Source organism: Rhopilema esculentum, chromosome 16, assembly GCF_057945365.1.
Source record: "Rhopilema esculentum isolate cy_ngs chromosome 16, ASM5794536v1, whole genome shotgun sequence".
NCBI lineage: Eukaryota > Metazoa > Cnidaria > Scyphozoa > Rhizostomeae > Rhizostomatidae > Rhopilema > Rhopilema esculentum.
Window position 1 is genome coordinate 3,320,602 of NC_142830.1, and position 27,315 is coordinate 3,347,916.

Sequence of the window (27,315 nt, forward strand, 5' to 3'; positions counted from 1 at the left end):
AAGAGGGACATGTTATAAAAGTTGGGGGCACTTCAGGTTGCAACTCCCTGAAACTGCTACAAAGTTATAAAATGAGCGTAATTCTTTGGGATCAAGGATAAAGCAGAGAATGGCAAACGTTAGAGGAACAGGTAAAGGAAAGGAGAGATAAAAAGGAGAAAAGAAACAAAGACAAGGCTGGTTGGCGCGAAAGCAGGCACGAAAAAAAGGATTGGTCAACCTATACAGTCATGTGCTCGTGTTTTCTGATTGGCCTATTTCGATCCACAACTGGGTATATATATTTCCTAGCGTAGAGTTTTCGATCTATGTTCTGACGTTTTAAACTCTGAAGAGTGTCAGACGAAAAGCTTTAGTTTACTAAATGTTTGCTTTTTTCAAAGCCATTTACAAGTTTTGTACCACCAAAAGATTGTTTAAAAGAAGGATTCTATGATAAGTGATACAGCTAGGTTGGTACAGAAACTGAGTGTGAATTGGCTGACATTAAAACAAGAAAATCATGTAGCCGTGAAAAATTTATGAACCACACTCTTAACATGAATGGTATTCTCAAAATAGGAAACTGTCAAGTCACCGTGAAAGCAATGATCTTACCCATTGCAAAATCTGCCTTCTGTAACACTTTGAACTGGGTCCAATTCCCTACATCTTAAAACAATTCGCTTAAAGATTAAGCAAAATTGTCATTCCTTAACTAGTGCGCATTGTTTTCTATAAACTTCCATAAATTTAATCAAAAAGAAAAAAGATATGTACAATCTCAGATAAAATGACATCATAATTGTCAATAAATTTGAGGGGACTTGTTTGTTTAGAGAACAGGTTAATTTAACTGTTGGCCTACCACGACTTTAGAATAAATTCGTTCTGTGATTCCACACAAAAATGATGCATCAATGTGATTTTACTTGGATATACGATAATTTACCGAACAACAAGGAATTCTTGTTTCTAGGGGTAATGCTACCTCAGATCCATCGAGCCTTGAACCATCCATTCGCTCCCAGACCCCTTTAAAAAACAACGCAGCGATGTGCCTGAGAATCGGGAACAGGGTAGAGGTTGGTGGGGGCAGGTAATACTGTCAATTCAGGTTATTTCATTTCGATTCACAGTCCTTCACATAATGAGTCAAATGAAGTGAAGTCCAACTAGGAGAGTGCATGTCTGGGACCAGGGTGTACACAGAGAAAAGTTTTGAAGGAATACACGTTCGGCCTTTAATTGTCTCTGGCAGAACATTACAAAATTGAAATTTCATTAAAAAAGGATATGTTTCTACACTCCAAAAGTGAAGAAGGGAGAAAGGGAGAAAGCCAAGTGACTGGGAGGACAGAATTGAAGAAATAAAAAGAATGGAAGAAAGAAAGGTGACATTTGCAGAGAGGTAAGAAAGATGAAGGTTGAAAATTAAAGGTAAAACGGAAGGAATGACGTCACAGTAAGAAAGAAGGAAAGAAATGACATGAAAACAATGATGAATAGAAGCTAGAGCAAAAGGGAAGGGTAGAAAATGTGGAGGATGAAATGGGAAATGAGCGGAAAAATAAAGAATTCGAAAGAAAATGGTAGGAAAGAAATGAAAAAAGGGAAGAAGGCAATGACTGTGGAAAACGAAACGACAAAAAGAGAAGGAGGGCAGACAATTTTACAAAATAAGGGATGGAAGGGCAATATAAAAAGGCAAGAAAAACGAAATTAAGAACGAAAAGAAAAAGAAAAAAGAAAAATTAAGAAAAGGGAAGGCTTGAGGCTAATTCATATTATAGATGATGATGTTATAAACACAATTCATTGTGTGCACTAGTGAGTAAAAATAGCATAGATGCAATAACAATGTCGATTGACCAAATGAAATTTATTTCTTATAATTAGATTTATAAGAAACTTTATATGATTTGCCATATTGGTTATGATAATTATTTTAGATAATTCTTTGTTTTTAAGTTGGCTAAAACAGCTATAAATGCTAATTAAAGTCAGCTCTTCATGAAAATACAAAATATGTTGGAGAAAAGTAAAATTTTCTGTTATAACACAAAAAACTAGGAGAAAATATCTTATAAAAGCTACAAGCTTGCCATTTATGGGGTATAATAAGTATTTTGGCCATGTAAAGAGAGTCTTAATTTCCAGTTATGGTGGTGGTGTCCTCAATACGTTTCCCATAGACGATGGGGCAAATATACTATATATCGTGCTGTACAATATAATAGAAAATAACTATGAATTTAAGTAAATTGAGCTAGGAATGAATTAAAGATGATTAATCAACAACGTTTCGAGCAAATCCTACCTATTATTTAAACAGATTGACAAGCCTGTCCTTTCGTTTATGTACTCTTGTTCGGAAACCAATCAAAAGTTTTGTTAGTTTTACCAGATGGAAGCAATTTTACCCGAAAGAATTGGGCTAAAATTTGGTTGGCATGTTTTTAAATGCAGCACATTTTGTCATTAGGAATTAGCGCATATTCAATCTGCTACAACTTATTTATTTTCGTGGCAACTGACATGGTGATGCAATCAAAACATGAAGGGGATTCTCACGAAATGCCATACAACGATAAAACAAAACTAGGCTCTTTAACAAGATCGAGTTGACGAGTATATGCTTTGATGAAAAGCGGATTTGTCATTGTTGTCACGGTGGGCCTGAATACTTTGGCTGCTAAGTACTCCTTTATTCTTGAGATGGATCTCTTGTTCTTAACACGCAGGGACGTGCTCTCGCTGATCCTCTTAGACTGCGCGGGATTAGTGCCGAGCAACCTCCGTTTCATGCTAATTGCATTTGGTATCACAAAATGTAGCATTGTCAGGCATTGATTAGTTTATTTTATTATGAGCAACGAGACCGAGGATTACGGAGATCTCCACTGTGAAGGCATAATGACAGCCAGGGACTCAATAAATATCACTTTATAAAAATAATAGAGATTTAATAGTATTACGCGTACTAGGTTCTGCGTTAAAGTGCATTCGGAGACACGAGTTTAAGGAGCATGGATGAACAGGATTAGCTTAGGCCGAGTCGAAAACATCTGCTTAAAGGAGGTAATCTAGCACTTAACTCGATTAATCACTATGTAATCGAAACACAAATCACTATGATTCTCACGGAGATTTCATTGAATAAATAAACTCATGGATACGAGGCTCGGTCATGATACTGGAGCAGCCTCGCTCCGGCCTCATACATAAACACAAGGTTTGCTCTCTAATATAATTTTATGGCGGGTGTTTTGCAAAGTTAAATGCCATGTTCCAAACAAATGATACTAAATTTAATGTAATTCAAAAGGTTGCTACTGTCAGAAATAACCTCGCTGGGCCCAACTGTAATCGTCCCTCAATAAATGGTCAACAGAAAGACTCTATGAAACTAATGTCAAAATTTCAAAATAAATTGTTACAGGAGTTTGATAGAAATTCTTATAAAGCAAGAAATATCTTGGATTTGAATCTCGATTGTAAATTAAAGAAATTTAAATCGATAGATGTAACTGCAATTGTCAGTTTTGTATAAAATATGCTTAACTTTCTCTCCTCAGTCCAGACAGCCATTAATCAAGAGATCATTGTGAATATTTTAAAGCGGACGAATCGGGCAACGGTAAAGATAAATTTAGAGCACAAGTTCAAAGAGGCTAGAGTATAAGATTGCAACTATTTGTGTATTCATTTCTTGTCTTTGCATGTTTAAATAGGTATCAATGTCATTAAGACACAGCAAAATGTTATAATAATGAAAATTAGGTAGGATGGAATCTACTTTCGTTCGAATAGCTCGGGGATTTGATTGTCGGATGAACACTCTGTGCCTGAAACCCCGAGTTGTAGCAAAAACATTCGCTCAGGCATCATAGCTACTTATAATTATCAAGCTTGAAATCTTGAATAAAAAATAATTACCGCAAAAGAAAGTCTTATTAAACAGGGCAATATATCCATAAACCCAGCAATATCTCAAAGTTGGGGGATTCAATCATGTTTTAGACTCACTGAGAAATTTAGATTCGACCTAGACTTCCTCCATGAGCCTCTGTTTCGCTACTGCCTCCTCACTTAACTGGTGCTACAACATAATAAATAGCGACGCATACCTTAGGCCAACAGAATGCGTGGCTATAATGACATAGAACTGTTCCATACCTTTTTAAAAGAATGCAACCGTTTCATTTTGATCTTTATCCGGCAATGACTGAAATGAAAAAGAAAGTTGTGAGATTTGTGTTCACTAAACGTTTATGTTTTTGCCAAATAGCAAAGCCTGACAACTTCACTCTGAGGTATGGGAAGTATACGCAAGAAGTTTTGACATAACTTTGCAGAAAAGGGATGTATGTTATTGTAGTAACCTAATTGACTATGCGCAGGAGCATTACTTTATGTGACCCATGTTTATATAGTTTCAGATTACAGTTGACAGTATTACAGTTATGTGTGTAGGCCGTTTGAAGTTAATATAAAGTTATCGTTTTGTTTCTGTTCAACCCATGCGTTGTTCTATCTCCTTCACATCTTAACATTGGCGACGAGAATGTCTGTACAACTCAATCCATTACCACCGTTCGACCCGAATGCAGAACTTGGAGCGAGTGTTGCTGCCAGATGGAAACTTTGGCTACGTGATTTTGATACTTTTCTTGTGGCTAGCGGAATTCGAGACGCTAAGCGCCAGAAAGCTTTGTTACTTTACCAAGCTGGACCCAAAGTTCGAGAAATTTTTAACCAGTTGAGTGATGTCAACGGAGAAGGGGATGAAGACAACTTTGCGACAACAAAAGCCAAGCTCATTGAGTACTTCGAGCCTCAGAAAAATCGACGGTATGAAGTTTATCGTTTTCGTGAAACTCGTCAGGGAGATCAAGAATCGCTCGATACTTTTCATACACGACTCAGGCAGATATCCAGTACATGCGAATTCGAAGATGTAGACTTTGAAATCGAGGAACAAATAATTATAGGGGGTCGATCTTCCCGTATAAGACGCCGAGCTTTGCGTGACCCTACGTATACCCTTAAAGACATGCTAATCGATGGAAGACGGGATGAAACCAGTTCGTATCAAGCCCGAGATATAGAAACAACCCACGTACACACAGAAACAACGAACCGTTTGCAATCGAAGTCTGATAACAAGACTTGCAACAATTGTGGAGGAGAATGGCCGCACAAAAATCAATGCCCCGCACAAGGGAAAACATGTCGCAAGTGCAACAAACCGAACCACTTTCAATCAGTTTGTAGGAGCTCAAAATTCTCGAAGCAGAAACAAAGACGTCCTGCACATTCTCGCAAATCACATGCAGCGGTGAGACCTTTGCAGCATGAGGATAATTCTAGTGACGAGGAATACCTGTATACGGTCTCAAATGGCAACGACAAATTATCAAAACGCAGCCCTGTGGTTAATGTTGTGGTCGAGGGTCACAAGTTCAACATGATATTGGATACCGGATCCACAATCAACGTTATCGATAGGAATACTTTCGAAAAGATGCACGGAGTCAAGTTACAACAAACCAAAATAAAAGCTTTTCCATTCAACTCTTCGAAACCAGTTTGTTTTATAGGAAAATTTGAATCGATGATCACAACAAAATCTCGCTATGGAGTTGCAACATTTTATGTCCTAAAAGATCGTAATGCTGGTTGTTTACTTTCAGCCAATACAGCACAAGAACTTGGAGTCATAACGCTGAAATTGAACAAACTTTCAGTTTCAGCAACCCCTACAAAACATATTGATCCGCAAATTGATGCCATAATTCAACGTTTCAACAAAGTCTTTGAAGGAACTGGTAAACTGAAGGGGTACTCGGTGAAGCTAAACATCGACGAAAAGGCAATACCACGTGCACAACCGCAAAGGAGAATTCCTTTTCATTTGAGAAAGAAAGTTAAAGAAGCTGTCACCCAGCTGGAAAAAGAGGGGATCATTGAAGCTGTACCAGAAAACGCGCCTTCGCAGTGGGTATCTCCAATCGTCGTAGTACCGAAAAAGGATGGATCTGTTCGTCTTTGCGTAGATATGCGTGTGCCAAATACTGCAATAAAACGTGTACGTTATCCGATCCCTACATTGAATGATATCAGCATTCAACTCAATGGTGCCAAATATTTCAGTAAATTGGATCTAAACCAAGCTTACCACCAGCTACCATTACACATAGACAGTCGTTTTATCACTACCTTCAGCACACACGTAGGACTTTATCGATACACTTGTCTCAATTATGGGACAAATGCTGCTATGGAAATTTTCCAGCATGTTTTACAAGAATCTTTACAAGGTATAAATGGAGTGCTGAACATCGCAGATGACATCGTAGTTTTTGGCAAAACTCGCAAGGAACACGATTTAGCTTTGCAAAATTGTTTGCAACGTCTGCATTCAAAATGCCTTACGCTAAATCTCAAGAAATGTAACTTTCTACAGAAATCAATTCAGTTTTATGGACAAATTTTCACAGAACATGGTACGCAGCCAGATCCAGCACGCATAAGCGATCTTCAGAATGCACCAATACCTACCAGCATCAAAGAGGTACGAAGCCTGCTCGGAATGGCAAACTATAGTGCTAAGTACATCCAAGATTTTGCGACGCTCACTGCACCACTTCGAGAGTTGACAAAAAAGAATACACCATTCGTATGGCAAGCAGTTCAACAGAAAGCATTTGAAAACATAAAATTGGCTCTGTCTGAAGCTCCCGTTATGTCGTATTTCGATACCAATAAAGAAACTTTCGTTACGGTGGACGCAAGTCCCGTAGGTGTGTCCGCAATTTTGAGTCAAGCAACCAAGAACAGTGATGATTACAAGGTTGTTGCTTACGCCAGTCGTGGACTGTCCGATACTGAGAAACGATACTCGCAAACGGAAAAAGAGGCTCTAGCCATCGTTTGGGCCGTAGAACATTTTCATTTGTTCCTATATGGCAACGAATTTACTTTGATTACAGATCACAAACCTTTGGAAACCATTTACGGCAGTTCAACCTCTAAGCCGTCCGCGAGGATTGAGCGATGGGTTTTGCGACTACAACCTTATTCGTTTAAAGTGCAGTACAAGGCAGGAAGCGAGAACTCTGCTGATTATCTATCCAGACACCCCTCCAGTCAACAATCGCGAAAACAAGAAAGAATTGCGGAGGAGTACGTAAACATGATTACGAGTCACTCTGTGCCTAAAGCTATGTCGCTAGACGAAATAGCGAGTGCTACCAACACTGACAAGACATTGCAAGCATTGCGAGCCGCTATACGAACAAATAGATGGCAAGCATCTGATCGTTTAAAGCCTTATTGTGCAATCAACGATGAGCTCACTGTTGGTGCGAAGGGAATTGTTTTGAGAGGAACACGTTTAGTTATACCAGAGTCACTTCAGCAACGAGCTATAGATATTGCCCATGAAGCTCACCAAGGTCTTTCCAAAACAAAAAGTCTATTACGAGAAAAAGTATGGTTCCCAGGTATGGACAACCTAGTTCAGCATACCCTAGATTCGTGCCTGACTTGTCAAATTGTCGGCAAACCATCGCCACCAGAACCTCTGCAACAAACTGATTTTCCTAAAGGACCATGGGAAACTGTTCATATCGATTTCTGTGGACCGCTTCCTTCAGGTGATCATCTTTTAGTCGTCATTGATCGTTATTCGCGATTTCCGGAAACCGAAATTGTGCGATCCACGAAAGCATCAACTGTCATTCCGAAGCTGGACAAAATATTTTCGGTACACGGCATACCACGTGAATTAAAGACAGATAACGGTCCACCATTCTCGAGTGAAGAGTTTGCACGATATGTAAATATCCTCGGTATAAACCATAAACCTGTCACACCTTACTGGCCGCAGGCAAATGGAGAAGTCGAACGCTTTAATCAGCCTCTCATCAAAGCCGTACAAAGCGCAGTGGCAGATGGTAAGGTATGGCAACAAGAACTGAACCGTTTCTTGTTCCAGTATCGTAATACACCTCACAGCACAACGAAAATTGCGCCATCAGAGTTGTTATTCAACAGGAAAGTACAAGGAAAATTCCCTACTTTAGAGAAGCATCGCGTAATAAATCGACACAAAGAAGCTAGAATAAACGAGGAACGCAGTCGATCATACCAAGAAACATATGCAAACAAACGCAGAAAAGCAAGGAAGAGCAACCTTCAAGTTGGAGATACTGTTCTTGTCCGCCAACAAAAAAGGGACAAACTAACGACACGATTCAGCAAAACGCAATACAAAGTCGTAAACCGTAAAGGTACGCAGATAACTGCAGAAGACAGTAATCATCGTCGTGTAACTCGCAACGTATCATTTTTTAAAAAATTACGCGCTCAGATGTCGGATTCCGAAGATGCCAATCAATCAAATCGAGCCACATACGCTTGTGAACAAGAGGTTCCTAGACCTGCTGAAAGACTAGTTAGAAAACGTTATGCACCAGTACGATATGGTGAACCAATACCATTGGACACTTTGTAAACAGTATACGAAAAAAAAACTTCTTTAAAAGGAGGAGTGATGTAGTAACCTAATTGACTATGCGCAGGAGCATTACTTTATGTGACCCATGTTTATATAGTTTCAGATTACAGTTGACAGTATTACAGTTATGTGTGTAGGCCGTTTGAAGTTAATATAAAGTTATCGTTTTGTTTCTGTTCAACCCATGCGTTGTTCTATCTCCTTCACATCTTAACAGTTATAATGCGGGAACTTGAATATAAAAGGGCTCAAATGAGAGCATAGGAGGTTGAAAAAAACGAGAAGCACATCCGAGTCAAGAAAAGTGTTCATCCTTCCTTGAGCCAATAACCCGAATACTCAAAACTTTCTAAAAAATAATGGGAAGAAGGCGTGGTGCTAGTGTTGCTAGCAGATACATTTGGCTTCCAAAGAACTTATTTTTCATTGCATTTGAACTGGGTGGAACCTAGCTTCCAAAGGTAGTGTTAGGACACCGACATACTATTCTTAGAGAAATGTGTCCTAGTCATTTCTCTCGATTTGACCAAATCCTGTGATTCCTACGCCTGGAATTGCAGAGAGCTGACGAATCTTCTCACTCTAAGCGAACGTTTCGTAATCTCAGTGTGCGCGAATCCCAAGACAAATGGAATGTCCGTCCGAAGGAAATTCATATTTTGGGTTGCCATTTTATACCATTGTATGTCATTTCATTCTGTACACTGTTATAAAGAAAAATATACTACAGTTTGACAATTATAAGGAGGCTCCAGCACCCCCAGGTCCGACGGCCCTGCTTGGATCTATATTCCACGACGCTAACCACTGAGCCATCCACACACCTAAAGCACACTGAGACGTCCATAACCTATGGTCATAAACTTTTCTGGACTTTTTTCTGGAGCACATTTTCTGGAGCAGTCTTTCAACCGAAGGAAAGACTAACAGTTCTGTAGACAAAGAGCATGCGCAGCCGTGTTTTCATTCAGTGCGCATGCTCTTCGATTTTACACGGGGGTTAACTGAATAGCATGATAAGAAACTGTTTTGTGCAATAGTTGCAGACTAGGATAAATGGATAGCATCGGCAGCCAACAGCAAACTGACAGGCACTTACCTAGCAACCAGAAAAATACTTTTATTGGATCATAAATATCTCGCCGGATGCATTGAACCATTTTTATATAAACTGGCAACAAAGGCAGAGAATAACTTGCACGTTCCTGTTGCATTGCATTAAAACCTAGACAGTTCGCAGAACAGTTTAACAGACAGGCAATGCATAAGTAAAAATGATTTAAGACGGTACATGCAGACATTATGGGCCACTTCCTTGTCCTGTAATTGATACTAAATGTTATAGAGTTCCCGAACTAATTTAAAATTCGAGTGTCATAGATCAAAATGCTTCAAATAGTGTTAAAAGTACAAACATATAGACGGATTTATTTCGATCCCGTTTCAAGTCTCTAAAATTAGGCATAGACTGGACAGCAAAGAAGGATTTCCTTATGCTAAGATATATCGTCCTAGTTCATTATAAACGATTCGTTGTGGTTAGGTGCCTCAGAAAGTGAGGTTAGGCCCTGCTTTCATCACTCATGTTGGAATAAGTACGACGAAACAAGAGCCGGACTGCCACTAATTATCTGTAACCGATACATCATAAAAGATTACAAGGTTAAGCATCTTATAACATTGAAGAAGAGCACCTGTATAACTACATCAAAACTCATTGATTCGCATGAGAAAATGTAAGGTTAATCATACGCTAAGACATGAAAATTACTGGCAGAGAATTCCCACTGATGTGATAAGAGGTTTCAATGCGCCAGAGAAAATTTCTTGCTTCCTTCCAAGTGACAGGCGAATACTAGCTGAATACAAGTACCTGGTAGAAACTGAGCTTACAGTGGCTTCTCATAGGGGGCAAAAACAAGAAAACGAGCAAGGATAGCACAGGAAGCAAGGAGCGTCTACGGTATCGGCCAAACCATGCTCAAACGACACCTAGCCTTGGCTTTTTACAAACCAGGAGAAAACAGCAATACAAAGAGGGTTACATTATGAATGTCATTAATCATCATAACAATCTTTCAGATTATCTTATTGGATATTGAGTGAGGCTGGTCACGGAGAAACAAAATTGCCATTTGTCCAGCAAGCAGATAAAAACTAGTGGGGGCAATCAGAGAACACGAGAAAATAATGCAGAATTATCGCCTAAAAAAGTTACATAAATATTTCAAACATAAATACAGAAAACAAGAAACAAGAAAACAGAAACCAAGAGCGAATTTCATTGTTTTTGAAACGAAGAGACAAAAAAGACTGGCAACGAAACAGAATTTGTCAATACATGATTTCATACAAAACTAGCTTCACAATGACACATGGAGAAATGACACGTCACATGACAGATGACACAACTGCTTACATGTCAAAAATTGTAACATGACATTAATAAATTAAGATTTCACATGAAAAAGTGACACAGATGATGGCACAAAGTATAAAAGGATAATTTAGGTTACATTTATCATAGCGATATTCTGATTGTTAAGATATGAAGGAGATAGAACAAAGCTAGGGTTCCAAACCAAATAGAACAATAATTTATATATCTACTTCAACGGCCTACACACATAACTAACCGTGATATGAAACTGATAGTATATTTAATTTACACGGGCCACATGAGCTAATGCGCCTGCGCATAATATGTTCGTTTACTATAAGGTTACTACATTGATAAAAGGATCTGTTGTTACATGTTAGTATATTATAGAAATTATTTATAAAATTGGATCAAAAAAGAAGGAAATGTTGTGGAACAGATAGAAGAGACAGATACATTTGCAAAGGTCAACAAATCCAAGGATATCTATAGAAAATTATGTAGTTGACAATATAAAAAATCAGTTTAGGTGAAGTTGAGACATATCATTGATTATTGGGTAGCAAACAGCTATTCACTTGTTATGATGCTTGTCGATAAATGGCTCATTGCACAAGACGTTATATGAATTGGTCGAGGATGAAACCTTTTGCCTTGCTTAGGATCAGAGTCTATTGCTACTATCAATGCATCAGCTGCTTAGTATGGAATAGAATGAATCAAACATAGGCAACTGCTTTTGTGAATTATTAAGTGAAAGAAGGGGTACATATAAAACAACCATAGCCTTGTGCTCTAGGTTGAGAAATTGAGTGGCAGCTTATATGATCTAATCATTGAAATGAAGCAATTGACAAGCACTTGAAAAAGATTGGGTTCAAACAAGCAACAATCAGTGTTGATGGAGGAAGGGAAGCTTTGCTTGCCGCTGTTTATGTTGATGATATAATCCTGCTTGCAGAAAAATTACGACTCAAGATATGGGTGAACATAGTCATTTCCATGGCATCAATATTGTACAGAAATAAAGAGTCTAGTGTGGTTGAAATAAGGCTTGAAGCATACAGGAAGAAGTGTTTGAAGAATTTCCAAACTTAGCAAGTAAACTCTATGGGAAAACTTGTCCAGATTGGGTCAAGGTAAGCAAAGGCTATTGATGATGAGATGAAATAATGAAAGGTTGCAATACAGTAGTTGATGCACTTGGAAGTTGGTAGAGTTAAGTGCAATTGGTGCTCTTATGCAGATCAGGTTCCAGGAATGCGTCATAGAAAATTAATTTAGGTGTGTGGAATGCATCATAGAAAATCAACGGTGCAGCAGTTTGCTCAAGTACTGAAAAAAACACCTGTGCAGGATACATGGCATCAGCACGTTTACGTTGAGGTGACAGCTTTAAAAGCTAAAAAAGCAGCCTATAAACCAGGATTTATGAAGTTAATCAATTAGTCATGCCTGGGAAAGGCCCAAACTTTAACGGTTGGGACAAGTATAACTTCAAAGTCAGAAAATACCACTTCATTGTCGAGCAAGTCACAATTGGCAACATTAAGTTGCATGTGTCACATCGGAAGTGTAAGGAGGGTTGTCGAGTTTACATTCTCACTAAACCGATCCAAAATTCAAGCAAAATATATTTTGACGATGATGCTTGTTGGTACTTGCTTATAAGAACCAAATGGTTTTTGCCAAGGATCGATGTTCTAATTTTTGGATAATCAAGGCTCGAGTGTTGTTAATGTTTCTCTTATTTCACAATTGATTTCTCTGCAACTGCATACCATAAATTGTGTTTAAGACTACTAAATAACAGTTTGATTTGATATTTTAAGTAGCAGGTTTGATTAGCTGATGAATATGCACTGTTTTGTTGACATGAAAGAAAAATGTTAAAAGTCACGCTGTTCATATAATGTGTTTTCTGATAAAAAGAATGCATAAAGCTAACATCACTGGCAAATTCTAGATTAAAAAACATTACGCTTAAAGACAACCATATTTTATGGTTTAATAAATATTGGAATATTCGTTTATTTTCAATTTACATTCACGTTGGGTGTCATATTAACCTGTGGTGGCAAAAACTGGTGATAAGGAGGAGCATCAACAATAAACACTAGCGGCTGGAGTTATCTGGCCTTCTTCAAATTTGGTTGGGGAATGGTAACTAAATACGACCAATTGAGAGGATGCAAATTTATGAATATACAACGCTTCTTGAAAGCTCTGTAAAACGCGACTACTTAAAACAATACACGAGATTTAGGCTTTTTGTGTGTTCTTGGGAAGACGCTATCTCCCTGGGCGAGGCCACTTGGTTTTATTCACTCTGACCAACAATAAAGCCAGACAGATACCTCTTAAAGAGAATGATTATATCTCTATCTCTCCAAGCTAAACTAGTACGAGATTCCTGCATCGTTGTTTTCATCGCAGGGCTACAATAAACTCAATTTTCTACGCGGACGTCACCGAAAAGCGTGTACGCAAAAATCTGCTTATCCCAAACTATACCTTTCCATCTGTACACAAAAATAGCCAGAAAAAATACAAGGTTTATCTTGTATTGTATACGAATGAAATAGGCCGCTCGGCCTCCTCGTCTCGTCGCACGCACCTTATGAATTGGCCGAAAGAGATAACATGCTTTTCTCGTCTACGTACAGATGACTCGCATCCATGAGGGTCTTGTTTTCATATGGTAAATTATGGCGAATCGCTGCTTAACCTAAATATCACGTGACACAATGGTCTAATATGATCTAAATAAATCACATCACTTCATTTACGTTTTCATAGGTTAGCGAAAAAAAGGTTTAAATATCCGTGGTAAGGAATCAATGAACGAGTAATGATTGCTTTTCTTGCTCGTGTCACAGAGGTCAATGTTAGGACGCCGTAAGACGCCACTCGTTGCATTAACGACAAATAGTCCTTCTGTCTTATCCACATTTGATCTATTACAAGGCTTTAACAGTTATTATTCCCTTTGAGATAAGAGTAGAGCGCTATACGGAAACATGTGTTATTAAGTTTGTTATTCGGTAATATCCTTAGTGAATATTACATTAGAGAAGTAAAGCCTGCATTCTGCCGATACAGGAGAATGGGACAAGGCGAGGGAGCGGTTGCGGATTCTCACTATATGATGCGGGACAGGAAGGGCTTGATGATAAGAGATGTTTACGAGACTTAGACAACGAAAACAGCGCCCCTTATTAGTGCATCTCTACAATAAACATACTCAGCCATCAGTATTGAATAACAAGGCTTGATCCTATATAACAGAAGACGATACACATAACCCAGATTTAAGTACAAACAGCTGTTTGTGACGACATTGTAGTCAAGACCAAATCTATTAACGCAGATTTTTATTAGAGGCTGATTAAGGATGCGACAAATGTAATAAAATGTCAATGTATTTAGAATTGTCTGTTAAAGGTGATATTACATATGCGAATCCATGGGTAGATTCCTGAATCTTCAAAGCTGGCGTCTACTGCAGTGGGAAAATTTGGAACGCTGGCTGTCGAAGGGAAGATCGTGGTTATATCCATACAAATTTTGATAAACAATTACGGATAGATATAGTGGATTTATAAGATGTTCGGGTTTCGGGGTATTATTTTCGTGCATGATAAGACCTCCCAAGTTATAAATAAGGTTGATTCACGTCTGTTTATCATCTCTAAATGGCGTTCGCAATGAAATAGCCCCAATGTGATTAGCACGATGGGAAAGTTACCCAAGTAAAAGCGCAAAGCAAGGAAGCAAAAAAATCTCCTTTATTTTGTACGTTGCTATATTTAAATTGCAATTATGTAGCTAAGACCTCACCAAGGTAGGAAAAGCAAACACGAAAGGATGTTTCTTGCTTCATTTCTTTATTTTCGCACTTCAAAAATCACATGTTTTCAACCAGGGATGCAACTCTTTGAAAGGAACATGGGAGGCTCTTGCAAAAAGGTCTTTGAAAAATTGCGCAAAATAGAAATTGGCCACTTTTTGGCATTTGAAGGGGGTAAATTCATCCATTTGAATAAGCACTACAGCAAAGTTTTTGAATTTTAAGAAACGTTAGGCCAAGTCTACCCTTGGGTTTCAGAGAGTCAAAGGATGAAGAAAGGGCTTTGCAATTCCTTTCCCCGTTCTTCATCCTTTGACTCTCTAAGGCTCTGGGGTTCGAGTCCCTGACATGACCTAATTTTCGCTCAGTGTGAGGGGAGTCACCAGCCCTACAATTCAAGACGTAGGAATCATGGTGTATGATCACATCGAGAGGAAGGCCAAGGGCATTGATAGATAAGCATTGCTTTTTAGTGTCCTTAAACTACATTCGGATGCTAAGAAGAAACAAATAAAAATACAAACGACAAATGCATGTCAAAGATGACATCAAACTTGACATTTTCTTCCCCTTGCTTTTGTTTCGTACAAACTATAGTAACTCACTAGATATAAACTTTATATACAATACAACTATTAATTACGGTTTGGTGCGTAGAGGATGCATTGTTCTGACTTGTGACTAAGATTTAACTAATGATCTTATTAAGCTTGCCAGTTCTAATACACACTAAAGTCTGTACAGCACTTTTCCTAAGAAACCTGGAAATCTTTTCAGAGTTATCCAAAAATAAAACTGCAGATATGAAATGGTAACAATCTAGTTAAAAGTAGAGCCTTTGGATTGGCAATGGTGATACATCCTTACTTTTCCAAAGGCAAATTCAAGAATGATATTGAACAACCTAGATTCACATAAACCTTTTTTCCATACAAATTACTATATCTGGCCTCTGAAGAGCTGGGGGCATTCTTAGAATGACTGCGTGTTCCCTGAAGAAAAAGTCAATGTCTTTTGCTGAACTTTTTTTTAAAAGCCCGATGACAAAAAGCTTCTAATTACGGGTCTCTAGCAACAACACCAGCAACAACAACAACAACAACAACACAGTCTAACAATGCCTACTATTCTTTGATACCTAGAACATCGCTTACAAAACTTTGATGAAATCCTGAATGAGATGCCAAGAGGCCATATGGTTAGCAGGAAGGAACCTGGTCAATCCTAAGGCAGAAGCCTAAAGAAGAATCTACACCCTGCTTTGAAATCTCATGTGTCTTAGTCTTCATCTGAAATCATGATCGAGCTAAAAATAAGTAGAGTATTCAACGGTTAGCCTTTCAAACACGAACAGGGTCATATCCGGACCCTTTAATGCAGTCAATAAAATAAGGGAGAGCGAAGTATATTGTGGTTTTGTGACCGCAGTAACGATTAACCATGTGCAAACGATCGATCGATAATGGGCACGACAAAGGGCGGAATCGGAAGCCTATTTCTAGATCACTTCTGCTTTCTACAGATAAATATAGTCATTTCAAGAATCAATCTTTCACTGAAATGTGTCCTGAACGAACCAGGAACAGACAGAAGCACACAGATGGTGCCAAAAACATAGCTTTAGTTCTCCTTCATTTTAGCATTAAAATGGATAGGAATATTTCTTGACAGGGCTCAGAGAACTGACCTCAAACAGAGAATGCATAGTTATATAAGGTATATGATTGATCCTGTGAGTCATATAAAAAACAAGGTGATCTAAACCAACATTGAATTATAAAATCAAATAATTATAGCACTTTTTGGCTGTAGAAGAAGGTGTTGCTGCAGAAGGTGTGGCAGCAGAGGGTGTGGCTGAAGAAGGTGTGGCAGCAGAAGGTGTGGTTTCAGAATGCATGGCTGAAGAGGATGTGGCCGGGAAAGGTGTGACTGCAGAAAGTGTGGCAGCAGAAGGTTGGTCTGAAGAAGGTGCAGCTTCAGAATGTATGGCTGAAGAGGGTATCGCCGGAGAAAGTGTGGCTGCATAGGGTGTGGCTGCAAAGGGTTTGACTGCAGAAGGTGGCGTATTTTGAAAGGAGACTATACCGTTCTGCGAAAAGCTCAAGCTACCATTAAGCGGTAGTGACGAACTAAGTATGAAATGCCATCAACATTATAGAAGTACAACAATCGGTGTCACAAGAAACATCACATACATTCCAATCCAGTTTATGGGAACCTGCAACCCTTTTCTTCACTCTTTAGAAGAAAAACCTAACTATACTGGAACTCATGAAAGAGTAGTTACCTATGTAAATTTAGCAGGAAACTTAAAACCATCCAATGTATATAAAAATATTCATACGAATCTTTCAAAAAGTGTTTTCCCAATATGCCACAGGATTAATGTGAGAAACATAATTGCTAAAGTGCGATTAAAATGAGAATAAATGAGAACAAATCCATACCTTGTTAGACTGGGATTGTCAATTCAGGCACCAGGGCAGAAATTCATTCACGTGCACAATCCCTGGGTCATTAATGCTTTCAAGAGCCAGCTGGCATAATCTCTAGTCGCCCGAAGAATGCCTGTATCGGCATTGGGAAGGTTTTCCATATAAATGACTCAGGCATGGTATTATTTGTTCTTCTTCTAGGGCTTCTGTTTGCATTGAAGCTACGAATGAGAAAATATCCACATTGTAAGCGGAGTTATACCTGTTTGGTGTAGTACTGGCTTTGCTATTATTCAGGCTTTGAGGGCAATACTCTATTTCCTTTTACGTCACTCTTGGTGTCAAGTCTTGACAGAACGTTAATTTTTAAGGACGAGACTTGGTCAAAGAAATCTACACTGCAAATAGGTTTCAGTTTTTAAACGCCAAAAGCAAGATCGATTGACAAAAAGGCTACACTTTACTTTACTGTATGAAACTGTACTATACTGTACTGTACTGCACAAATTAACCAAAAGGTAAAGGAGGAAAAAGTCATTTTTCGTTGGTCCACCAAGTTAAGTGACAATGCCAACGCATGCGTGGGTCTACTGCATGCGCGAGTCTGATCGGGTCGAGGGAATAACCAGTGCAACCCCAGTTCGTTGTCATTTCATGTTTCTAAGATTTGGTACCTCGCCGCATGAGCTGCTCGATGTGGTGTTGTTGAGGTGCAATAAACATCGATTAAATAGTGATTTAAACTACTTAAGAACGTTTCTCGAAGATGACCTGATTGTGGACAGAGAGGAAATCGCCGTCTGACCAGATTTTCATCTCTTCAAGCAAAAGAGGTGATGCGATCTGATAGTCTATTTCCAGCTTCTATTAACTTGCTACCCATATGGAGATTGAGTCTTGATTTTATCATAGAAACGAAAATATTTGTGGTGAACGTCTGCTACTATTGTTATTAAGAAGTTTGAAACACCAATGGAAAAGTATAGGTCATGAAGCGACATTACTTTATTATGATTCTCACATAATTAAAACTTCTATCAGTTTAATTTTGCTGGAATTAATCTTACAGACTTAATCCTCAAAGATATTGTATTCCTTTCATTTTCAAACCCCCAAATACTTCGATTTTTGGTCAAGACTGCCTAAAAATCTAAGAAACAGAGACGGGTTTTAGTACATAATTAGGCTGCACTATCGTTGCAACTAAGATTATGAGTCAATTGCAGTAAATGAATCCAATATGACCATAATTGAATAGGTTACATAGATAGCCTTTGCTAAAGTACTTATTTTTTGATAGTGAGATTATCGCTCCCCTTGAAGTTGTTCAACATTTATAATTGTTCTCAACATAGGCGTCTGAATAGAAATCTAAATAGACTGATCTAAACAAGTAAGGGGGGGGGGGGGGCTAAAACCGAATAAAATGGTGGCTTTATGGTGGTTCATTTCTTAATATTTTGCATTTTTTTCAAAAAAATGGGGGCGGGGGCTAAAGCCCCCCAGCCCCCTGCTCCGCGGTTTAAAGCAAAAAACATCCCTATCTTACAGATAATCTGCTCAAGGTCTGTCTATATAATTATGATAATGATTTCAAATTCTTTAAACGTGAAAATCATTCTGATATACAGGGAAAACGTCTTTTCGAATTTTCAAAGTAGGGGAGCAGGAGGCCTAGGAAAGATATATAATAAAAAGAACTTGAAAATTATCATGGACTTTATATCAGTTTTTCTGATTTCTAGTTCCCAGCTCCATGAGACATGCCCAGATTATTGAACTTAAGAGGCGGGTGCTTTAACTAGGAGAAAGAGGACGACCCCAATAGCATCTGCCAGGGTCAGCTTGAAGACTTTGGTCACAGTCGATTATCTTGCCAAGGCTGACTTCCTTAGTATCAATCCTCTTATTAATTCACTTACAAGACATTGAGAACAAGCATGTAAGCAGGGAATTTCCTGGTGGGGTATTCTAGCCAATATGATGGGTGAAATATTCTGTTGCACTCGTCAACATCGGGCTTCGTCGCTAAATTTTTGCATTTCAAAGGCAGTCTTATATCATTTTCCAATCGGTCATGTATTTCAATAGTTAAAACAACATTCCTTTTGAGTATGACATTCTGTTCAAAAACGATTGAAAATGAAATAGAGAACTAAAAACAGTGGGGTGGCATTCTAAGTTACGAAAATGAACAAAAAGGGTAATTTGTAGAGTACAGCAAAAGCCATTGAAAGTAAAGGACACTTGTTGTCATTTCCTTCTGAAAGGTTGCATACAAAGATTCTTTTTGGTTTTTAAGTGGCAAGGGGCATTTTGGATTTAGTTCCGTAGAGGGGCAGACCTAGCTAAAATCGCAACAAAAGGGGGTTGCTAAATGTGGTAGTAAAACAATGGTTATCTAAATAGGGCTTCAAAACTTTGTTGCTTTAGCAAATTTTCATGCGATGGGAAAGACAGAATTGAAGTCCGTTTTCCAGCATCTGGTGAACGGGAACGGGTTTATGTGACAACATGGCACGTATGCATACACTTATTTCCATATCGATAAACGTAACCCATTTTCCCACAGTTAACGCTTATATCCGTGTCTACGGGGATAATACTAAAGCCAATTTTGATATCTTTTCGCTTCAGTAAGTTCTAGACCCTCAAAATAACTGCCATGTAGGCCAGAAAATACACTTGCTTAAGCGTTTTTCTTAGAAATAGAAGGGGCTAGATATAGAGAATTTCACACAGGCAGTGTTTTTAAAACGATAAAGTTTTCTCATCTTGATTCCATATCAGTTACATTGAAAGCGTTACAGTGATCTATATATGACTCTCTTATCTCGTGTTCCTTATCTTCTCACCTGGGTACCGATTACTGCGATTAGCACCGGATTTTTTGGTGCCAGATGGTTTTTTGGTCACAAGCCCAGCCGCGAACCAGATTTAAGACGAAGTTACCAGATTTAAAAGAAACGCGCTAAGCAGGAAAATACAATAAAGGTGATTTGAGACTTTAAAAGACACATTAGTAGGCCTGAGTGAAAAGGTGACAAGGCTGAAGGACTAGCAGTTGTGTCTAAACAAGGATCGACAATTTTGATTAAAATACAATGATTATGTGGCAAGGCTATAATCGAATTGAACAAAAGATTTTCTTTTTGTTACCAGAAATTCTTCCTACATGCTAAAATTACAGACTGAAATGCGACATCTTTGAAATATTAATCTTGTCCATGAATATAAACTAATATATTGTCCATGAATATTACTGCAGTGAAAAATATTCTTTTAGTTTACGAAAATATAGCAAAAACAATAACTGACATATTATATTGAATAAAAGCAATGCCAAAGAATCATTGTATATATTAATCAGAAGACATTGGTTTGTTAGGAGGATCTCCGGGGTGATCGTGTTTGTTGTTAGGCCCGAACTTGAAACAATTATCTGCATATCTTAAAGAGACAAAACCTTACTAATAAAGCGCCACGCTATCAGCTCTACTTAATGCATTATTGAGGAACATAGAAGTTGTTTTTGCAAATGGCTGCTTCGTTTAAATAGAGACTTTGACAACACGTGTCAAACTGGAGTGTCAAAAAAGAGGAATTAACTACGTCACCAAGGTGCAATATGTTAAGGTACATTGTATTTAATTTAATTTTCAAAATTTTGATTGTAATTAAAAATTTTAAGTGGAGGGCATCTTGTAAATCAGATCCGGCTGAAGGGCAACCCTCCTTAAATGAACTGAAATGAAATGGAATGAAAACAAAATAAAATTGAATAAAGGTAAACATTATCCTGATATTGTTCCTAGAGCCTACAAGTATGCTCAGATGACAAGCACTATTGACAAATCTTCAAATTTGTCATTTTAATGAATCATGTTATCAATCAATCATTTCAAGTCATGATTCAATCAAATATTCCAAAATATTCCAAAAGTGAAACAGCATCATAAAATACCTGAACTTACCCCATCCAAACTTTGTAATTTTGTTTCTGTTCATAACTTTATGAATAGAGCCATGTTCTTCTACGGTCGAGTCCTACTATCTCGAACTTGCACGGAAACGAAAATTTGTTCGACATAGCAAGACTTACAGATATCAAGACTCAGGATTTTTTCGATCAAAAAGGGATCATCTGTGTTTGAAATTAGAATATTAACCAAGGAAAGGAGCTCATTATCCCCCCATACTTTGTTAAACATCAAACTAAACTAAAATAGTCTATTATTGAAAATTGCCTTATATTTTGGAGTGCTTTTTATAGCAAAATGGCAAACGACAATGATTTTATTTCTTTTGCTGGTGTCAAAGTAGCAGTAGCAGAAAAAAAAACCAAATATAAACATAATTGAATTTGAAGTAAATTCTTTTATCCAAGGGCACCACGTTTATCATTCTATCTGGTAGCCCAAGATTGGAGGAAACTGAAAGTCGTGATGGAGAAACAACATAGCCGACAAATACACAGTGTGTGGCTAGAAAAACGAAACTATTGTAGGACATCTACCAAAAGGAAAGACAGGCAGATTTGCAAAGACAGTCTTTTTTCTCAGGCAGATGAATTTACGGTTTTTTCTTTGAAGGGTATAACACTTCGTTCGAGATGGCGAATAGTTCGAGATAAGCGAATTCGAAATAATGAGTTTATTTCTATACCAAGCCCCATAGGAAAACGAAGGGAAATGGGAGACTGTTCGAGATAGAGAATTTTTCGAAATAACTGTGTTCGAGATAGCAGTATTCGACTGTATGTTATGCGATCAAAATTAAAAGATTCTAAAAATAGTATTTTGTGACGTCACTTTTGAAAACTCGATTGATAGTTACCAACGATTCTACCTTTGCGAAATCCTTTACAATCGGGAAATACCCAATAAACTGACTGGCAATCGCTTTCGTGTCTTCATATTTTTCTTCCACTTTCTACTTACTTTTATCGTTAACAAAAAATTTCAAACAAGTAAAATGTTTTCTCGAAAACTCCACAACATAAAGGGACCCTATTCATTACTGGCGTTAGTTCCAGTATTTTAAATGCTTTTACTTTGATATTCTAATCTGTATATTTGTATATCTGCAATTTTTAAATTTTAGCGTTTATCGTTTTCTTTGTACAGGGCAGCTTGGAAAGCAATTTATGTATGTAGTTGATAGCTTTACCCTGTGTAAATAATTAAAAATTAAATGAAAAATAAAAAAAATCTGAGTTTAGGCGGCTTTTTTATAAATTGCATTGAAATTCATGCGAAAATACTACAATACTCATTCGCAGAGGCTGTGGCAACCGACCTTTTTGGACAGAGCAAAACAGCCTCTGCGATGGAGAGTGTGCATAATGTAAATTTCAGTAAGCAGTTATTAAAATTGAATGTTTCTGAAAATTCGTCCAAAAAATGAGCAAATATCCAATTTCCTTCTTCTAAGCATACTAATCTCGATCTATCTTTATCATATGATACCAATCTAGTTCATGTCAATTTTGTTCATGTTTTATACTTATGCATATTCTCCTAGATTGTATTAACTTTAACTTTACCTTGTATCACATGCTTACAATGATAATGACCCATTACTTTTCTACAATTTAGTATGCTTTACTACAGAAGTAGCAATTATCATACCAAATCAAAGTGTAGTAGTGTAGACTTGTGCTAAATATGCAGGTTTTACTGGGAAGAAACAGACAGGCATGTCGCAAACCAAACTTCTTCAGTAATTTAGGCCTATGATTGAGTCTTATTCAGTTGTTCAGACGCAACATTCTAAAATATTTGTGGGTGAACTTACTGTATTCTTATTCGATAAGCTAAAATAACAAGAAAAACACTTATAACACGTATTACCAAATGAAACTGTCAGCCGAAAATTTTAAAATGTTGTTTTGCTCAGAATCTATATTCAAAACAGAGCGTGGAACAGCTCATATTTCATCAATGATGGTTTAAACCACTCTTAAAATATTTTATTAATGCTAAAAAATACTAGATGCAGCTATGTAAAACTAAGGTGCACGATAGATCGAACTTTTAGAGTGGTTTAGTTATGTTCTTAGGCGTGTAAGAGCGGCCAGACGCCATTCCCAGCCAAGCCTGCTGTTGTGACGTAATAGGTTCACCAAACAACCTTAGTAAAGTACATACGCTCGTATTTTCATAAGAAACGAGTACTGGGAAATCGTGAAAAAATCAAGAAACCTCAGTACTCAAGGCAAAAAAAGTTAAGAAAAAATTGAATGTTTAAAAAGCCAAGAACTCGGTCTCGTGAGAATCCACAAATATAACTGGATGGTTTGCAAAAAATTTAGACAGAAGCGAACGGAAGCGAACATTAGAACGGAAGCGAACCTCTTGGCAGAAATGTTTTCATTTGGAAAAAAGGAACATCGGAAAACCCTCTCTAGCAAGTTTCTGTAGCAAAATTTCCTAGCACGAAAAATTAAGTATAGGACTCCGAATCTGAAAATGAGTGACATCTTAGCTAAGAAACTCTTAAGAAACCATGAATACTTGATTTTCCTAAACTGTTAAAAACCGGAGTACTCAGCATCGACCTTTGTTTCTTATTCAAAAATAAAGAGTGTATCTCTGTAAATGACCTGTCTCACACGAACGCCCCAAGAAGATATGGGCAAATTCATATCACTAGAAGAACTCATACAACTCCATACATACAACTAACTATGGTTAACTCTGCAAGAAGGCCTTGCCACCTTGACTATTTAGTGAGGCAAAGCTCTAGTTGAAAAGTCAGTCAAAACCAGTACATGGCAGATTGATGTTAATCACTCTAAACTGCAACCTAACCTTGATATGATATTGTTGAAACAATATAAGGATCGGCGCTGAGCACACCCAAGAAAACTACACCTTTGTCGGTTATGGCGGGCACCAGTAATTACATCTTACGGTCTGGACAAACTTATTAAGCTGTGGGTATTACATACCGAATCTGAAGAAAATAAAAGGAAAGCCAATGAGATAGAGTACAAATAGAGCGAGGATGTGGTAGTAAACGCTTTCGCGGCTCTAAGGATGACTTCCTTTGCCAAATTTTAGACCAGGAAACTCAAAAGCATGCAGATTAAAGAAAAGCCAAATTTGGTGAATTACGAAATGCATTACTGCCTTGGTGCTAAACATATATACATCGGTGGTCAGCAAAAGATACAGCAAAATTTCTAAATGATACGCGTTTTTGATTTGGACAATGATATAAAAAGCAGTTTTAAAGCGGAAAGTAGAACCTTCCAATAAAAAAGGACGAGGGTTCAAAAATAAGAGTGGGCTGACAGAAGCTGAGGGGGGGGGGGGCATTCAAACTAAAACAGGATTGAAAACCTAAGGCTTTCAAAAAAGGGGTTTTGCGGACAAAGAATAACTTTACACTACCTGCAGCTTAACTCTTTCTACTCTTCTTTATGTTTCTGAAGTGCAACCAACTGATAGGTGAATGTAGAAGGGGTCGTATAAAAGAAAGTTTCACATCAAAAAGCTCGTGAAAGAATGTATTTGAAGGCACTTTGCAAATTATAATAACTCCTAACAGCGATTTATACAAACTTTTTTAGCGAAACAACGTGAATCATTGGTTTCAGAAACGATCTGCAACTTGTAATAAATCAAACAGCTAATAATGGGGTTTAAGCGGTTTTCAGTCACACTTGAGACGAGGCTTCTATGCAATAAGGTTTTAAGCTTCAGTTGATGGACAGATCCCTAAGGAATGAATCCATTCGTTCCCAAACCTACACAACAACGAAATATTTGCATTCGTTCTTTAAAGTCATTTCAATAAAATGAATGACGTCATGACAGCTTGTGTACAGCCATCGGTATAAGAACATAAAGGTCAAAGAAAGAGGACCCAGAAGCTAAAGTCTACTTAGATTGTTTAGCCATGGAAATCGAAAAGAAAATTTACTTTCATTTACATACTTTTATCAATGTTCTTACTCTCAGATTTTACCAACGGTCGGCGAATACATCCTCACTCAAATCAATTTCTAAGGCTTAAAATGTTCAGCCTGATAATAAAACAATAAAGCAAATGCGTAGTATGTACACTCGACAATGGATATTGAAAATCTCCAAGAAACCATTTTTGTGTATTGTTGACAACTGGTGACAAGAAACCCACAGTGAAGCTGTGAAAGCGAAAGCACATTTGAAAAAATATGGATAAAAGATGGTTATAGCTAAGAATATCAGAATTTAATCAAACAAGACCACGTGATGTAAGCTGTAAACAAGACCACGTGATGTAAGCAGAGAAGGCCACAAAAGGCAGAAGAAAACAGCTCAGATTAGTTGATAGCAAAACAAAATACAATGAAAACCAGGTAAGAATCGTTAGGCAAAGAATAACAACCAAAACCAGAAGAGGAACAGCAGAACATAACAGAATGGCAAATATCAGGGCAAGGCAAAGCAACATGTGACCAAGCAAGCAAAACAGAACAGACCTGGTCTGCCTATGTCCCTTCCTATTTTGTAAAATTAAGAAAGTTATTAATACAAACTTATTAGGTTTTGCAATTTTGCTTAATAGTTTGCTGTTGATCTCCCACCCTTCCTACACTCACTTATTCACTTACTTTGAGTCTTGCACCAGGGGCCCTGTTCTTTCCAAAATCAAGTAACAACAACACAAGCTTTTTGTAAATATAGGTGATACAACTAATAATGAAACTAAAATTTTACAGAGCACTTAAATAAAAAAACAAAAACGAATAAAGTTTATTGAATTCAGTAAAGTTTCACATTTTCATGGAGGAACAGTCTTTTGGTCTTGAAATCAAAATTATATTCAGTATTTTTAAAAGGATGACATATTTGTAAATTCATCACAGCTAGAAAAAGTGGAAATGCTCAGGTTTTCTACTGTCTGCAGCCCAAAAAAGACAATGAAAACACAATGAAAAGATTTGGCCAAGTTGTAAAATTACAGTTATTGTGGTTTACCATACAAAATCACTGGTATTTCAGAGTTAATGTACAAATGAGGTTGTCAGTGTGGCAATTAAATGTGTGGCGAGGGCAGGTGACAAATTACAGACAGGCAATGAGGTTTGTAAACCATGTTTGCATTTCTCTGTTTAAATCGATAAGCCACATTTCCCTACAGCTAATAGATGGTAATTATGCAACACAAAAAGTTCAGTTATAACCAAAGCTAGCTTTGCTAGAGAAAAAATTATAGAGTTATTTGTTATAAATATTAAATGAAGCTGATGTTGGTGAAACTATGGCAAAGTTTCTGTTTTCAAGTCCTTTTAATTATGATTGAATAAAAGATTCATAATCGCCAAGATCACACTCATTGATATTATATTTCATATTTTAAGAGATTGTACAAAACAGGACATATTTTGACAGAAATGAAATTCATTACTTCTCAATTCTAGTCATGTGATCTATAAATCTATCACAAAGGTCTTAAATATAATTGTCCGTCACAAGGAAATGATGAAACCCTTGCCCCTAAATGAGCCTACATCTCATCTGTTGTCAATGGTCAGAGGCTATAAATCAATCAGATCTTTATAGAATTTGGAGCTAACTTGACAAAACATTTTTAAGGACTGGTTGCTCTATAAATCAATAATTGAGGAGGTACTCAGAAGAAACCAGAAACCATATAGCTGGAGTGACACATAATAACCTTAAATCTATTTCATCGTTGAGATGGGACTATGCAGTCTTAAATAGAATACAATGCAGTAATTGTGTGCTGATGATGACTTAGCCAAAAAGGTGAAATGGCAATGATGAGGGAATGATATGCTTGAACCACAAAAATCCTGTTATTCTGATAGTTACTGGCATATTTCAAATGATTTTGCTATTGAGGAATATTTCCCCACAGCAGATAACAACAGACTAGATATTCAGAGGTTTTTGATACGTTACTGGGTCTTAATTATACTAACAAATAAATAGATAACTTTATGATTATAATAATGTTTGGGTTTTATTAAATGGAATAGGAGGGCTAATCATTATATTCAAAGAACAGTACCTGCAATAAAATTTTTTGGATGAAGTATAATGGAATACGACAGCTCCAAGTTTTCCTAATTGTTCAATATTATCAAAAATATTTGAATTAAACCAACAGGTATTAATATCAAAAGTCATTC

The 27,315-nt window shown here is 37.4% G+C and overlaps 1 protein-coding gene across 1 annotated transcript in view; it reads right to left on the minus strand.

Moving 5' to 3' along the window:
• Positions 1-27,315, minus strand: part of LOC135682242 (cyclin-dependent-like kinase 5) — a 77,680-nt gene that overhangs the window by 49,333 nt on the left and 1,032 nt on the right. The window contains exons 2-3 of the mRNA XM_065197040.2: positions 17,181-17,389; positions 4,159-4,207 (exon numbers count right to left, since the gene is read on the minus strand). The gene's annotated coding sequence lies outside the window, so the exon portion shown is untranslated. The remainder of the gene's footprint in view (positions 1-4,158; positions 4,208-17,180; positions 17,390-27,315) is intronic.